We start from the raw sequence: 16,482 nt of genomic DNA, 5'->3' as shown, positions 1-16,482 counted from the left end.
TGCAACAAAGGAAATGCTTGAGAGACAGAAACAAAACACAGGAATTGATTAAAGAAATCGAAAGAATACTGGACTTGAACCAGAGTCTCAGGTTGGGAAATGAAAATGAACAGGAAGAAGAGCAGCAAGACTGCAATTAGTGAATACATGTGAGACTATAAAGCATCAATCAAATTTGTGAAATATGGCTGTACAAGAAAAGTAACTAACCAAGCTGACTTTGTTAAACTTGTGGAGGTACTGAAAAGGATATACCATTTCACATCATTAATGTTTGGAAGGAAACAGAAATGAGGAAAAAAGAAAGCAAATATAAGTAAAACATGTTTTTACTCAACAATATTTGTAAAACATTTCTTGGTATAAATTGCATGTTATACAGTAAAGCATTTTCAGTAACTGTTATTTGTGCTAAAGATACTAAAGGAAAAGTATTTTTTTATTTTTCAGTTTTAAGAAATGTAGGAATTATGATGTAAAATGTGAGGAATGTCTAGACAAAAGCATGTTTAGCTTAATATGCTGTAATACTGGGCTGTCTGGGTGGAGATGGGGTGTAAAAGTGCACTGATAATATATTTAGAGTTGAGATGTTTTCTTTTACTTTTCATAACATTTTGTGTGTGTGTGTGTGTGTGTGTGTGTGTGTGTGTGTGTAAGCTAGTGGGCTTTAAAAATAAGAGAACAATGTGAAAACAATGACATGTTCTCCCTTAGCAAATAAATGTTGAGCAAGAGTTAAGAAGTCTGCAACTGAGGGCAGCTGTACATTCTGTTCTTATGTTTCCATGGAGACAAGCTGAATACAGATGAATGCAATAATTCTCGAGATATCTGGACATTGTCTGCTGACAGAAAAATAAAAATTAAAAAGCACAAAGGTAAGAAACTTAGTAAAAATAAAGTTTGAAATTATTGGAAATTAATAACAGATACCATATTTTCAGGGCAACAGAAACTAGAAAAGGTTGTTAAAACTTAAAGAGTATATAACAATAAAAATAACCAGTTATCCTGAACAGGTATTAGAGATATTTTGGAGATTTTATGAAAATTTGTATAAAGCAGACAAAAGAAGAAATTGATATAAAGCACAAATGGAAATATTTATGGAAGACTTAGGAATGCCAAGGGCAGAGGTAGAAAAGGCTCAATGATTAACAGTTTAGACAGGAGGAAATGAGATACAAATAGTGATGTATAACTGATCTTCAGGAATAAATGTCATTCATGGGGATGTTTGGAAGCTAGTAGGAAAGAAAACGATAAAACTCTGGGAGGTTTTGTTTAACAGTATTTTAAAAGAAGGGGAAGCACATCTTGGAAGAATGCTGTGGTGGCTGTAATACCTAAAGATGGTAAAGACTCCTCAAACCCAGCTTCATATAGGCCCATTTTAGTTTTAAGTCATGATTATAAAGTATCTGTGTCTATAATAGTAAAAAGAATGGCAAAGGTGCTGCCAAAACTGATAGATATGGATCAATGTGGTTTTGTGGAGGGGAGGCAAACATCTGACAACATTAACAGAACAATGATGATCCAGAGGGAATCAGAATGTAAGAAAGTAACACTGTTGTTTTTTGGTCTTGATGCAGAGAAAGCATTTGACAGAGTAAGCTGGGAGAAGGGCAATGGAAGCGTTTGCATTCCTTGATACAATAATAAAATTAGTGGGGATATATGAAGGATCTGAGGCAAAAATTAAAGTGGAGGGCTCCACTCTGGTAAGTTGTATCTGAAGAAAGGAACCAGGTAGGAGCATCCTCTTTTTATTGGTTAAGGTGAGCTGAGTACAACATAGGTGGTGAGGAAGCCTAAGCCTATTAAGTGTTTGTGATAAACAATGGTGGTCCAATAAGGTTTATTACAAGCGAATCTGGCAACTTTGTTATAGCACTGTTCAAGATTAGAACCAAGTGAGGCTTGTAGGTTGGTCATGACAGGGGCTCCATATAGGAGAAAGGGTAAGAGGTAAGTGGTAGCTAGAGTTACCTTTGCAGTCGTTACGGAATTTTTTTACTCTATATAGGGTGCCTAGTTTTTGATGTTTTTTCTTGATGTTGCTGTGGCTATGCAAATCAAATTCAAGATTATTCGTTATTGTCATGCCAATAATTTTGTATGTGGGGTAGCTTTAATCATAGTATTATTTAAGGAATACATGTTTAAGTTGTTTTTTCAGAGAAATGGGATTTTGGAAAAAAGAGAAGTAATTTATTTTTTGGGGGGTTATGTAGCAGGAGTTTGTTAAACAGAATTAAAGGCTTCTTGAATAATTCTCAGAAGACGTATTAGGTTGTCAGAAATGCATATTAGGGTACAACCATTAGCATTTTGTATAAGGGAAGCTTCCTGTGTGAATCTATGTAACTTGTTAGTGAATATATTAAAAAGTAGAGGGCCAAGAATGGAGCCCTGTAGCACACCAGTATTGACAAGAATGAAAGAAGGGAGAAAAGAAGTAGAGTCATTTAATACACTGGTATTTAATAGTTAAATAGTTGTTAAATCATAGGAGTGTGGGCTGTGATAGCCCAAGGGAAGAGAGTTGGTAGAGGAGTTTTTGGTGACAGACTAGATCATGGAATACAGATTAATATATACAAGAAGAGACTGGATAAGGAATTCACATGGAAATAATGGGAGGACATACATATAGCTCCCAAATATTGGAATACAGTTACAATTGGTATGGTAATCAACAAAAGTTGCCTTTATTTGCAGACATTATTATTTTGTACCTGAACCAGAAAAGGACATCTCAGTGTTGTGGAACATTTTGAGACACTTTCAAGTCTTTTTCAGATGTAACATTTACTATGTACCCACACATAAATTGGTTTAGCAATACCCATATTTATGGGGACACGATAAAATAAGTATTTAGGAGTATGGATTAAAAGGAATTCTGTTATGGCAGCTAAGGATATGTGGAAAAAGACTAAAAAAGATAATATAAAAACTGAGAAACTGGAAGCTCTAATTTATGGACAGGGACAGCAAAATATAAGTAGTGAAAATATTTTAGTCCCTTTAGTTTTATATACAAGTCAGGCATACTTTCATCAACCAAAGTAAAATTTGTGGGTAGTAAGCAATAAAGAGTTGAAAGATTTTACCTGGGAGGAAAGAGGGCAAGGGTTTTGTGGGATAAGGTGATTCTTCCAATAGAACAAGGTGGCTTAGGATTAACTGATTTGAAGGAATATTTTAGAGCTGCACAGTTAAAGCCCATACACATAACATATTTAGAAAACTATAATTCAAAGTGGAAAAGGATGATGATGAAGCAGCGATGAAAATTTAAGAAAAAAGAGAGTGGAATTTTGGACACAGATCCTTAAGGAGAACAGCAATAGAGAATATTCATAAAGTACCAGAAAGTATTCAAAGAACTAGGTAAACATGAGAATAGAGAAAGCAGATTTTGAGGAAAGGCATGACTGCAAGTAGAAGTGCAGAGAATAGCCAAGAGGGGGCTGTAATTTACTGAAGAAAACTGTCAAAGGAACCAAGATAGTGGGAGCAAATAACTATAGAGGGAAAGGTAATAGAATGGGAAGAGGCCAAGAAGATATTTGGACTGTAGCCTACAGACTGCCTTCCCTACCAGAGATTGATATCAAAGTATAGGCAAAGAGAACAGGATAGGGGAATCCTAAGTAAAAGACCTGCTCTGGTAGAGTTTTTAATTGAATCTAGAACAAAGGATGCAGTTAAAAAGGGATAACAAATAGGCCATGTAAAATACTGCACGATAACTATAGGAACCAATCAGAGGAGGCTAGAAATTATTAGGAAGAGAAAGTAATTCACAGAGAAAGAATGGGTGGACATACATAAGGCTACCAAATATGCAACAAAGTCTAGAAGATTTAGGATTTTTGCTTGGAAGTGTTTACATAAGTATTTTTATACCCCAAGCAGACTCCAAAGAATTTTACCTCATGTAGATGGCAAATGTTGGAGGTGTGATGGGGAAGAAAGACCTGTTTTGGCAGTGTAATGAGTTGCCAGACTTTTAAAAAATTCCCTACAGAGTACACTTTCAGAAATACTGGGTAAGCAAAATGGTGTAACTTGGATTTTTTTTTTTTTTTGAGTTGGGACACAGGATCTTAATTGCCTAGCCATAGTAAAGTCTTAAGTTTAATTCTGGTGGTTACCAAAAACACAATTACTAGAAAATAGAAATCCAAGTCTAAAGCAACTATATATAAAGTATTGAATATTTTAACAGAGATAAAAGAACTGGAAATGGGATCTTTAGAAAAGCGTAACAGCAAATTACATACAAAAATTGGAAATTGTAGGAAAAATACATACAGAATAATGTTTCTGAGGAGGAGTGAGGTTTAAGGAACAAATTTATGTAATGTTGGACTGATGATAATTAAACAAAATAATATATGTGATGTATAATGTTTATAACTGAAAACGTGTTAATATGGGTGTGTTTTCTGTTATATTAAATATATGTCTGCCTGTAGCTTAAGTAATAATTAAAGAAAGGTAATAAAAATATTAAAACTCACTTCCAAATGGTAAGTTCTCTGTTACATTCATGCTACCCACTTCTGCTCTTCACTATTTTTTCCCTCAAATTAATATTTTTCATAAATTTGTTTGTGCCAGACATATTCACTCACAATACTCATTCTGCCTGCTTTACTGACTTATCTACAGCTTAGCTCAAAAACATTGTGCAGAATTTTGACAACAGTCATGTTTGCTATAACAAAATGTTACCAAAACCCTGTGCCATGAAATTAGAGTACAAACATAACAAAAAACACGTTGACTGCTTTAATGCGCTATTGGATTACACAGAGTAAGAAATGACAACTTATATCTGTCAGGATTCAGAGTGACCTTTTCTGAGGTATAAAATTATATCAACGGCATTCTAAATGGACAGCAAAATTTACAAAACAAAAATATTACTACATTTAAGGAAAAAAATAAAAGAAATATAACCAGTTTGGGCTCTAAAAGTCTAGCATTGTGATGCTTTCAAAAATATCTGGTCACAGTAAGTAATGTCTCTCTTTTCCTACTTGGCATATGTAATATTTAACTTTTTAAAAAAAAGCATGTCAACTTGTTTAAAAAAATACACAAATATTACATATTTAATAACAGCTTATCTTAAGACCAGCTTCATAATTTATGACAAACTATCTGCCAAAATACTGACCACATTAAAAAAACTCAATTATTACATTCTGACCAACAATAATTTCTTTTGGAAGCAAACATTTAATAAAATCTAAGATTTATCACATTATCAAACAGCCTAATCTCCAGCAGATTTTAGAATTTTACCATTTAGCATGCATACAGCCATGTGCTGAGAAATATTTGATCTAAATGTAGACATAGTTACGGATACCAAAGGGGCACCACATCAAATATATATACATATATCTATCATTATGTTGAATACATTGTGACAAACTAGATACTCTAGTCAGATTTCTGACTTGAACAATCATATTTATTAACAAATAAAATTCAAGAAAGAAATGCAGTTCTTGAAAAACAAGTCAGTGTCAGTCTGCAGTCCAGTATAAATAAATTCTCCTTTTAGGACACCTTTTTCACAGTACAGCAAACATTTACACTTAGATACAGTGTTCCTTTCTAAACAGGACACACAAACAATGCTTTGGATGACACAGAAAACCAAAAGACAACATAGTAGCTATTTATTCATTTATTTAGTTTACTCTTCTGCTTAACTTTGACTGTTGATGATGATGATGATGATGATGATGATGATGAACATTTGATTCAAAATTAGACATAAACTGCTCATGTAAACAAAGCTAGGCTTAAAAAGGCCCTTGAGGTTGTTAGCCTAGTAAACACCTATGAAGTGGTTGGAGCTTCATTAAAGCAGCAACTATTGTACTATTTCTTTACTCCTTTACCAGCCCCTTGAACTAATTTTGGTTACGTTTATCATTAATAAGGTTTTCAGCAGCAGTTAATCAACCAAATGTGTGATGTATACAAAGTACACAGAGCCAGCTGACTACTCACTGAAACTAGCAAAAAATATAAGATAGCTACAAATTTTTCTGACATCAGAAATCTGCACAACAACTTTTGTTACCCACCTTCTGAAGTTGTTATGCTAAAGCTTTGGTATGTAGTGTGTGCGCTCACCACCACAACAGAACACTGCTTGCTGATTTAACAGCTTTAAAAGTTGTCACGCACTTTATCCTACTACACAGACAAAACAAACTATAGTTCTGTACACTTACCATAAATGTAGATGTTCGAGTATATTCATTGTTGCCGTCCGGACTTGTGGGATTTCCTGCTGTGAAAGCTCTTGGACAGCCCGACTATCACAGAAAATTCTTTCCTCCTCCCAAGACTGGTGGATGCCTTAACCGACGTGAGTATGCTTGGGTATATAGAGAGCTAGCCTACATCATGAAATCATTTTTTTCTTTCCCCCTACCAGGAAGGAGCCCCAAGTGAGCAGTAGGGAGATGAAGATAAGAAACCCTACTGGAAGAGAGACCGAGACACGTTCCCTTGGCTAAAAAAGAGGTTATAAGTAAACTACCTAGTAGACTAAGGGGGAAGGAGAGAGGGAAAGAAGACTGCAACAGTGAATACCATCAAACATCTACATTTATGTTGAGTGTACACAACTGTACTATGTTCTTCGTATTTTACTGTTGCAGTCCTGACTTGTGGGAAGATTCCCAAAGCTGAAAAGAGGGAGGAAGGAGATTAGTGAGAGAAGAAGATGCCCTGCAAGATGGCTGTGGCAAATCCTACTGTGGACCTAGAAAAGGCTGTGAAGTAGTAATGTTTGATGAAGGTGTGCACAGATGACCAGGTGGCGGCTTCCAGGATCTCCTTAGTAGAGACCTCTTTCAAGAAGGCAAAAGAGGTTGTAGTAGTCCCAGTGGAGTGTGACCTGACAGCCTCAGGAGAGTTTTTGCCATGATGGCTATAACAGAAAGAAATACAGTAGGAGATACATTTTGAGATGGTCTGTTTAGAAGCTGGCTTTCCCTCAGAGCCAGGTGAAAGGTCACAATGAGCTGGTCAGATTTTCTCAAGGCTTTTGTTCTGTCAAGATAATAGCGGAGCTACCTGTGCACATCCAAGGAATGAAGAATTCTTTTCCCTTTGTTTTCGGGGTTGGGAAAGAATTGTGGGCAAGTAAATGTCTTGATTTAGATAAGTGTCAGTGGTCACCTTGGGCATGAAGGAATAGTTAGTTCTGAGGGAAAGCCTGTCTGTGTGGAAGATGAGGAACGGTTCCACTGTCATGACAGCCTGTAGTTCAGAGAGGTGAGAGCCAGCAGCAGAGCAGTTTTCCAAGTTAGAAACTTCAGTTGGGCAGAGGCTGCAGGTTTAAAAGGAGGCAATGTCAATTTCTCCAGAACAAAGTTAAGGTCCCATGGAGGGGCAGGTTGTCTCCTAGGCCATCCGATGTGGATGACTCCCGTAAGAAATTTCTTTAACAGGGATGGGAAAAGACAGGAGGAAGCGCAGGTATATGGGCCAAAATGCAGATGCATGAATTTTAATGGAGAAGTAGGAAAGGCCTTTATCAACCACACTAGCCAGGTAATCTAGAACAGTAGAAATCTGGACTGAATCAGTATTGTGGTGAAGCTGCTGGCACCAGATGGAATATCTTTTCCACTTAGCTGAGTACGATTTCCTAGTGCTAGGCCTTCTAGATCCCTTAAGAATGTCTTGAACCGGTTTGCTTAGGTTAAGCTTGTTCCTGGATGCTGTGGAATTATCCAAGCTGAAAGCCTTATTGTCTGCAGGCTGGGGTGCACAATCCTTCCATTGTCCTGAGTGAGAAGGGAGACTCTCTGAGGCAGCAGCCATGGACTCTGGTTGGTTAGTTCAAGAAGCACAGGATACTAGTGCTGCCTAGGCCAGTATGGGTCTATCAGTATTGCCCTTGGGCCCTCCTCTCTTATCTTTAGAAGCACTCAATGTAGTAGTGGAAAGGGAGGGAATGCATAAATTAAGAGATGAGTCCAAGGGAAGGAAAAGGCATCTGTTTTCCAGGCTGATTTATGTTTGATCCTGGAACAGAATCTTTCTAGTTGAGTGTTTTCCTTGATGGCAAAGAGGTCTATATGTGGGACTCCCCATCTTTGGCCAATGCTAAGAAAAATTTCCTGATACAAATGCCATTCATGGGGTCCATCAAATTTCTGCTGAGGTGATCTGCTAGAGTATTTTATGTCCCTGGAAGGTACTGTGCCAGGATGTGCAACACAGAGAGTGAGCAGTTTTCCAAACTTCCATCATTAGGTGGCATAGAGGCTAAGAGTGGTGCCCCTGCCTGTTTATGTACCACCTGACTCTGGCATTGTCTGTTTTGACAAACAGGACCCCTGGTTCCGATTTTTCCTTGAAAGCTATCAGGCCTTTTTGGACTGCCATAAGCTCTTCCCAATTTATGTGCCTGTCTTTGAACTGATTCTCTCATTTTCCTTGGGATTGGAGGTGTTGAAAGTGTGCACCCCAGGCTGTCTCTGAGGCATCTGTGGTGAGAGTTTGGCCCTGGGGAGTGAATCTGAATGGAAGGCCCTGATTCTGGGCACAAGCCTGTACCCACCATGCAAATTCCTCTTTGGTACAAGGGATCAGCTGTATCTCAGTCTCTAGGGACTGAGAGTGCTTGCATCATACATTTTTTGAGGTACCGCTGTCATTTCCTCATGTGCAGCCTTGCCAAGGGAACCATGAGGATGTAAGATAACATGTATCTCAGTGATCGAAGAAACACTCTGGCTGAGATGTATTGTTTCGGCTGGATTCCTTGAAAGTAATGGATCAAAAAGGAGACCTTGTCTGGTGGTGCTTTTTGAAGTGAAAAGCCCAGGACTGCCCCTAGAAAAAAATACCCTGTTGGTTGCAACAGTGTTGAATTTTTGCAGATTTATGGTGAACCTCAGGGAGGACAGGAGGTCTTGGGTAAACTTCAGATCTTTGGGAAGCTTTGTTAGATTTGTGACCTGTATCAGGCAATTGTCTGGGTAGTGGTATATCTGGACCGCTCTGGTCCTGCAGAAGACAATTGCAGGGGCTAAGCACTTGGTGAAAACCCCTGGAGCAGTAGACAAGCCAAAGGGCAGTGCTAAAAATTGAGAGTGACTGGAACCTATTCTGAAGCGAAGAAAGCTTCTGTGTGATTTGTGAATTGGGATGTGCAGGTAGGCATCTTTTAAATCCAGAGAAACTACAAAGGCCAGTGGGGCTATTATGGGTAGGAGTTTCGGAAAAGTCAACATTCTGAATTTTGGAACTAATAGAAACTGATTGAGGTTGGACAGGTCTAAGATAGGATGCCAACAGCCTTCTTTTCTGGGAACCAGGAATAACCTGGAGTAGAACCATTTGCCTTTCTGATGTACTGGAAGAGGTTCCACTGATCCCAGAGTACACAATCTTGATTTGTGAAAGGGCCTCTGTTTTTTGATTTTGAGGAATATCTGGATAGCCTGAGTGTTTTAAAGGCTCTTTTGAAACTGAATTTGTAACCATTTGAAATAATGTCTAGAACCCACTTGTCTGAAGTGATGTGAATCCAATTATGTTTGAACAGGGACAGCCTTCCTCCTAGTCTTGTGGAGGGGGGGCAGGGTGAGTGAGTCATTGTTGCTCTCTGGCAGAAGACTAGTGCCTAGAACTCCCTTGGCTGGAAGTTTCTGGGGTCCATTGTCTGGGTCTCTGCAGCTGCTGCTACTGCCTACGAGTCCTTTCCTGCTGGGTTTTCCTCTGTCTGCTCTAGGTTGGGAGGGAAAAGACCAGAGTTTAGTGGAGAGGTTCCTGCTAAACCTAGGAGGCTGAACCTGGAGGAAGTCTTTCACAGTCTGCACAGATTTAGCTTTGTCTTCCATTTTTAAGAACAGCCTCAGTGTTTGGTCCAATGAGGAATTCCTTATCAAGGGGAGCATCAGGAAGATTAGATTTAACATGGTCAGGAACAGATTGCTCCCTAAGCCACGCATGCCTTCTAATAACTAAACCTGCGGCAGCTGCCTGGCTAGAAGCCTTCATAGGATCATTGCCACAGTGCAAGGAATGGCTAGCTACCTGAGAACTGGAGCTGCAGAGATCCAAAAGTTCTTTAGAAAGGTTTTTATCCTCTAGTGAAGAGACCTTTTGTCTTAGCTGATCCAGAATGGTTTGTTGAAATTTAATCATGTGAAATTGACTTCATAGTAAGGATGGCTGATGTATATACTTTTTTCCCAAAATCTATCAAGGGCCCTGCTCTCTATAGATCTCCAACTGCAGGGTTGTAATTATACAGCCCTTATTTGTGACTCATCTCTATCAATCAGGTTTCTTTGAAACATTTCCTCAAAATCTTGCATACATTCTCTTGTCTCAATCTCATGTTCTCTCCATCTGCTTCCCTGTTTCTCTGGGCCACCTCTGTGCCTAGGACAGAAACAGGAAATGCTCCTCCAAAATGGGTCCTACTCACAACACTGACGAGTAGGGGGAGTTCCCCAATACCCCGGACAAATTTCCCCAAGACTTTGGGTCTACCCTGAAAAGAGACTCCTAACCTAGTGATACTAACCTGGTTAACAAAGGATAAATAAATAACTACATCTATGCCAAGAAAAGGCAAGAGCCCTATATACAGCCCAGTTGTTTCCGGACAGCCTAATCAGTTACTTATATATTTATTTATTGGCATTTGTTTACTGGGACAGTCCACTGGGCCAAGAAGAGCCCATTTTCAGTGGAGGCCCGGGGAGAAAAGCTCCATGAAGATACTTGACAGACTATACAATGCAATGGTAAAACTTTATACATAGTACCATGGTAGAAATAACAACACAGCATGAATTATAGCAAAGTAGTCGAAAAATAATTATAATAACAAGACTGTAAAAACTATAACAAAATAGTTCAAAAATATAATTACCATAGCAGAGACGGTAAGCTAGATATCGAAGGTATTTACAAGCATCAAGTTTAATATGTTAAGAGATGTCTAGTAGCTATTTAGAGCAGGAATGGAATATAAAGAAAAGAAGTATAGAAGTGGGAGGATATGGAGGGTAAGTGTGTAGGAAAAAAGGTGATGCAGTGATAGTAGAGGGACAGAAAGAGAGAGAGTAGTGGGGAGTGTTTTTGGTGGGGGTTAAAACAGTAGGCTGGAGATACAGAAGAACTAGGTTTTGGAAGGGGGAGGTTTACTACAATTACAGATCCAGGTCAAAAGGAGTTGGTTATGAAGAGCAAATTTAAAGGAAGTAGAGCTTTGGGAAATGTGAATGGTTTGAGGAAGACTGTTCCAAGTTTCACCTATTATCCAGGAGTATGACAGTTGACCAGCAGGTAGTTTAGGCTTCTGAATTTGGAGGAGGATCCCCTTGGAGGCAAATGCCAGGTGTTAATGGAGCAGGCCACTGTGTGATGATCCTAACTCCCACCCCATGATGTCTAAGCTATCACTCACTGCTGCTATTTGGAAAGAGTCTGTAGTGTTCTTGCATGGGAATCATATCCTCATATCATATTCACTGCAGCATGGTGTTCACAACCTACCTGCAACACTTCTACATACCTGTAGGGAGTCAGTAGTAAGGAGGCAACACCACCACTTTCCCTGAAGGATGGTGAGCTGACACTGGTCACTCACCCCCATCTTCCACCACAGCCCTTTCAGTGCCCGAGTCTGCTAACTGACCCTGGATCACCTGGGATATTGTTAGGGATATAGTGATCTATGCCGTAGGTCTGTGGCTGGCATTAGGAAGCACTTTAATGCTCTGGTATCTTTGGGAAGTATTAGAGATATACAGCTACCCATGGCTATGTTGGATCAGATGAGCTTGCTGATTAATTGCCTTAAACCGTAATGAGTGAGAATTCTGTCACACTACTTGTTGTTGGTCCCTTTGGTCCACACTTTAAATGGGGTTAAAGTTTGCCTAAGTTTTTCTGCTAGGAGAAAAGGTGTCCTTTTTTCCTTATTTTTTAACTCCCATTCCAGAACTAATTCTGACAATCTGGCAATTAGACACTGGGAGTCAAATACAGACTTGCAGCATAAAGCTTGTTTGTTAATAATTTGTGGATGGCTTCAAGCTTAAAACCTATGCACTATGCTTTTCTCAAAATACCAATAACTAACAAAATTATGAGCATGCATTCACTTTTTTTTTTTTGTGAAGAGCCTCATAATTTAGAAATACTTGACATTTCAATCTGAAGCTTACAGTGTACCAAATATTTCAAATGCCATTTTCAGCTTGGTGTATAAGTCAGCAACTTTCTGCACTGTACTGCTGATAGTCACATTAATTTAGGCTGGAATAAGCAATGTATACTAAATGTAATTAATAATGTTTGCACGTTAATTTGGTCTAGCACTTTTTGTACCCTATGTGAAAAATTAGGAAATGTCAAGCTCAACAGTTATCCTACCTTGGCTTTCCTAAGACTGGCTTTATATTCTTATGCAAATTAATTTACTTTCAACAGAAACATAATATTCTGTGTGTTCTTAGTTGTACATGAAGAAAATATTGTATATTTATGTGAACTCATATCACCAAACCCAGATATGACCTTCTCTCTATATGTTCATATACAGCCCTATCCTTGACATTATATGTTACAGCAGCATTCTCTTCCTTGTTTGTTCTTGCATTGAGGACTATTCTTTAGCACTATACCAGGTGAAAAAAAAATTATCTCTTTCTTTGTGCAAAATTGTCTTGGTCAAAAATAATGACTTTGGCTCCGATCAATTGTAGTAATAATTCGAACAACAAATAAGCAAGCTAGTGTTTTAAGCCATTTCAAGTGGCAAGAAGGAACAATATAAAAGAGATGGGCAGAATTTGGCAAAGATCACCCTGCAAATCTGGACATGTTTGAACCTGTCGGTTTTCTGTAATGTTCTGTGGTGACTGATAACCACAGACTATGCTGTAAGTGAAATGCATAAAACAGACCTTAAACTGCTTTCAGGCCTCTTCTCATCAGGCTTGTAAAACTACCCATGAAAGTAGACAATTAAAATCCCGTGTTTCAGGAAGTTGCAAATAAAAGTCTGAGTACCAAAAGCTTGCCGGTGAGATGCACAATAGGAAATTAGAGTTTCTGACCAGACCTAACACTCCTGTTGGCCAGAAAGCATGGGACAATGCCTGCTATTTTGAACTCTTGTAAGTGCCTGCTTCTGCACAGCACTTAATGGTTGGGGTTAGGGTTAAGGTTAGTTTCGAGACTTATAGCAAGTTCTATGTCTACTGTGCACTTTTAAAAAAGTAGCATACAGTTAATTTTTTTAAGCTTATGGCTTTTAAACTTATGTTTTTTTTAACCTGCTGATTTTTGTGGGTAGCAGGCTTAAGACCCCTACATTATTGAAGCTTCCACTATCTAGGGAATGTCTCTTTTCCTTGAAGTAATGCAAGCCTGGAGTTTGTACATGTAAGAAGTACAGGAGTGCAAAGTGTGACTGCCATATGGGGGTGGGGGTGGGGGGTTACAGAGGTGCTTGCTACCTTCAAAAAAAGAATTTCCAGTGATATTTTTAAGCTGGACTGCAGATCACTCTTAATTGCTTCTGATGGACTGTTACTGATGGTTTGTGAATCAAAGAAAGTTCTTGCCTGTGGCAAAAGCTGAATCAGCTCAACCTCCATGAAGGCGAGAGTCGGGGGAGGTTAGGGAGTACGCCACTTTGTGGTTGTATGAGTAGCATCTCAATTGTGGATGTGCTTTCTGTGGTTGCCTGCTAATAGTAAGTAATCATAGATGTGACTACCCATGCTATGCCCAAATGGCAGAGTTACCGCCAGTGCAGGTACAGTCACATGGTTCGGCTGGAGCACCAACCATGGTCCCATCCTCCCCATAACGACTCCAGCAGACACCAGAGCTGCTAACTGAACCCAGGTCTACTGGGTTATAATCAGCGCTTAATATCTCTAGTCAACAGAGATGAAAATCATTAAGTTATCATAAGTCCAAGAATTGTAAATGAATATTGTGAAGCCAAGCCAGGTGACTTGCAACAATAAAGGTATAATAGTGTTGTACCTCACAGCAAGTGGTTCTCCAGTTTGACTCTCGGCTGGGGTGCCTTCTGTGTGGAATCTGCATGTCCTCCCTGCAGTCACGTGGGCATTCTCCGAGTGCACCAGTTTCCTCCCATATTCCAAATACATACAGTAGGTGGAATGGACATTTTCAAATTGGCCATAGGTGTGTGTGTGTGTGTGTGTGTGTGTGTGCCTTCTGTAAAGGTTGGGCACTGGGCTGGCAACTCGACAGTATAAAACCTCCATTGCCAATCGTTGTGCGGACCGATGATCTGCTGTGGCGACCCCTAACAGGTAAAGCTGAAAGATGATAAAGAAGAACGGTTGAAATCAGAAACCATTTTATCAGTCAGCCACACCTAGAAGTGAAATGGTGTTACTACAATTAGATCTCCAAAATGTACAGTGGTGATGTTCTTAAATACATACTATCACACAGTTTACAGCATGGATACAGATAGCACAGTTGTTGTCAGTGGAACCTTGTGCAGCCACAAGACTAGATCAAGGATGACAAGGGGAAGCCAGGGTATCTGAATTTTGGCAAGACCTTTGACTGTGCCTCTCAGAAGCTTAGTAGGCAAATTAAAGGGTATGGTAGCCAAACAGAGGGAGGGCGGCCGCGGTGGTGCAGCAGTTATCATTGCCACCTCACAACAAGAGGTTCTCTGGTTCGATCCTTGGCTGGCGTGCTTTCTGTGCAGAGTCTGTATGTCCTCCCTGTGGTTGCGTGGGTTTCCTCCGGGTGCTCCGGTTTTCTCCCACATCCCAAAGACATGCTGTAGGTGGACTGGACACTCTAAACTGGCCCTAGGCGTGAGTGCGTGAATGTGTGTGTCTTCTGTGGAAGGTTGGGTGCCAGGCTGGCAACTCGACACTGTAAAACTCCACTGCCTATCATGAGCGAACAGGTGATCCGCTGTGGCGAGCTCTAACCGGGAAAAGCTGAAAGAAGCAGAAGAAGGTAGCCAAACAGAGGGAATTAGTGAAGTAGAAAAGAGATAGGAAAGTAGTTTGGGGGTTTGCCAAGTAAGAAAGCACCATTCCAACAGATACCACAGTGTGTGTGTTGCTGGCCCTATTCTGTATGCTGATGTCAGATTTCAAATCTAGGATAGTGAATACAGTCAATTTATTCACCAATGGCACTAAGACTGTTGACATGATTAAGGATGACGGTATTGACTGAGGAAAGTTTGCTTCCATCTTGGCCTACTGTGACTTGTATGGTAATATGACAAATTAAACCTGGGTTTCAACAAAGAAAAGTGCAAAGTCGTGTAAAGTGAATGGGTAAATTTGGAGGCAACAACTGTATTTAAAGAAATCTGTCTAGCACAGACAAAAATGTGTGTGTGTGTGTGTGTGTGTGTTCTGATGATTCCCATGGATACCTCTCAAACTCTTAGCGCAAGAAATTTGGACAGAGCATAAAATAATTGGGTGACAAAGGCCCAAAAATAGGGACATATTTTAAATACTGCTCTTATAAACTTAGAAAGTTGCTAGAATAACAGGATTTGTGTTGGCAAGCATTTTTTGAAGAATATGAAGTTCAAAACTCAAATGTACGTCATTATTTACTGACCTCAATCCTCAGTGGTTTGCCAGAAAACCACAAATTGTATGAGGAACAGATCAAAAATAAGCAGGAAAAGTCTGGATATTCTGCAAAAACCTTGACAGTTGAGATGGTATGTTCCCATGCAACAGGGGACAAAAGGAAAGTCCAAACAAGTGCTAAGTTAGCTCTCATAGGATTGGACTGCAGGCATCCAGATTTTATCCTGTCATTACACTGGGCTCTGACAAGGCCTCCACTGCAAAACTGTTTAGCTTTGGTGTTTATACTGGGAGAGGGACCTCAAACTGAATGACAACACCTAACAAAATATACACTGACAAATAAAGAAGGCAAAACATAGGAGAAATGTTCAGTTCCTGAGAATGTGGTCATTATGGATGGGATTAGATATTAATGAATTGCAGCATCAGGTGCAGAAAAAAAGGAGCACAAGTGAAAGGGAAAGATTGGGGGCTGCCAACGGTATCATTACAAAATGTAAGAAAAAAGATGAAAGCCAATTTCAGGAAATATTACATCACTGAGTATGCCATGGAATACGGCAGAGGGCAAAATATTGCCATATGTTAAAACCATTTATGAAGAAAGGTTTCAAGTTGACTGGGAGTGACATAAAAATGTGTTGGGAAGGATGCGGGACGGTTAGTTGCAACATGAGGGTGGGCTTAGTAAGCTAAAGGCACCCTTCCACTTGAGCTTCTCCAAAACTGGACTCTTGCAAACAATGTTATTATTCCATTCCTTCTAAATGGTGTATTTCCAAATGGAATGAGAAATTCTATGTTTTTCAATATCATGACCCAAAAGTACAAT

At 39.4% G+C, this 16,482-nt stretch overlaps 1 protein-coding gene across 2 annotated transcripts in view; it reads right to left on the bottom strand.

Moving 5' to 3' along the window:
- Nucleotides 1-16,482, bottom strand: part of AGAP3 (ArfGAP with GTPase domain, ankyrin repeat and PH domain 3) — a 2,466,462-nt gene that overhangs the window by 1,021,713 nt on the left and 1,428,267 nt on the right. The window lies entirely within an intron of this gene.

This window comes from Protopterus annectens, chromosome 3.part1, assembly GCF_019279795.1.
Source record: "Protopterus annectens isolate FY-2018-M chromosome 3.part1, PAN1.0, whole genome shotgun sequence".
Taxonomy (NCBI): Eukaryota; Metazoa; Chordata; order Ceratodontiformes; family Protopteridae; genus Protopterus; species Protopterus annectens.
Note: the sequence above shows the minus strand (reverse complement) of the source record. Positions and strands in the feature narration are given on the sequence as shown.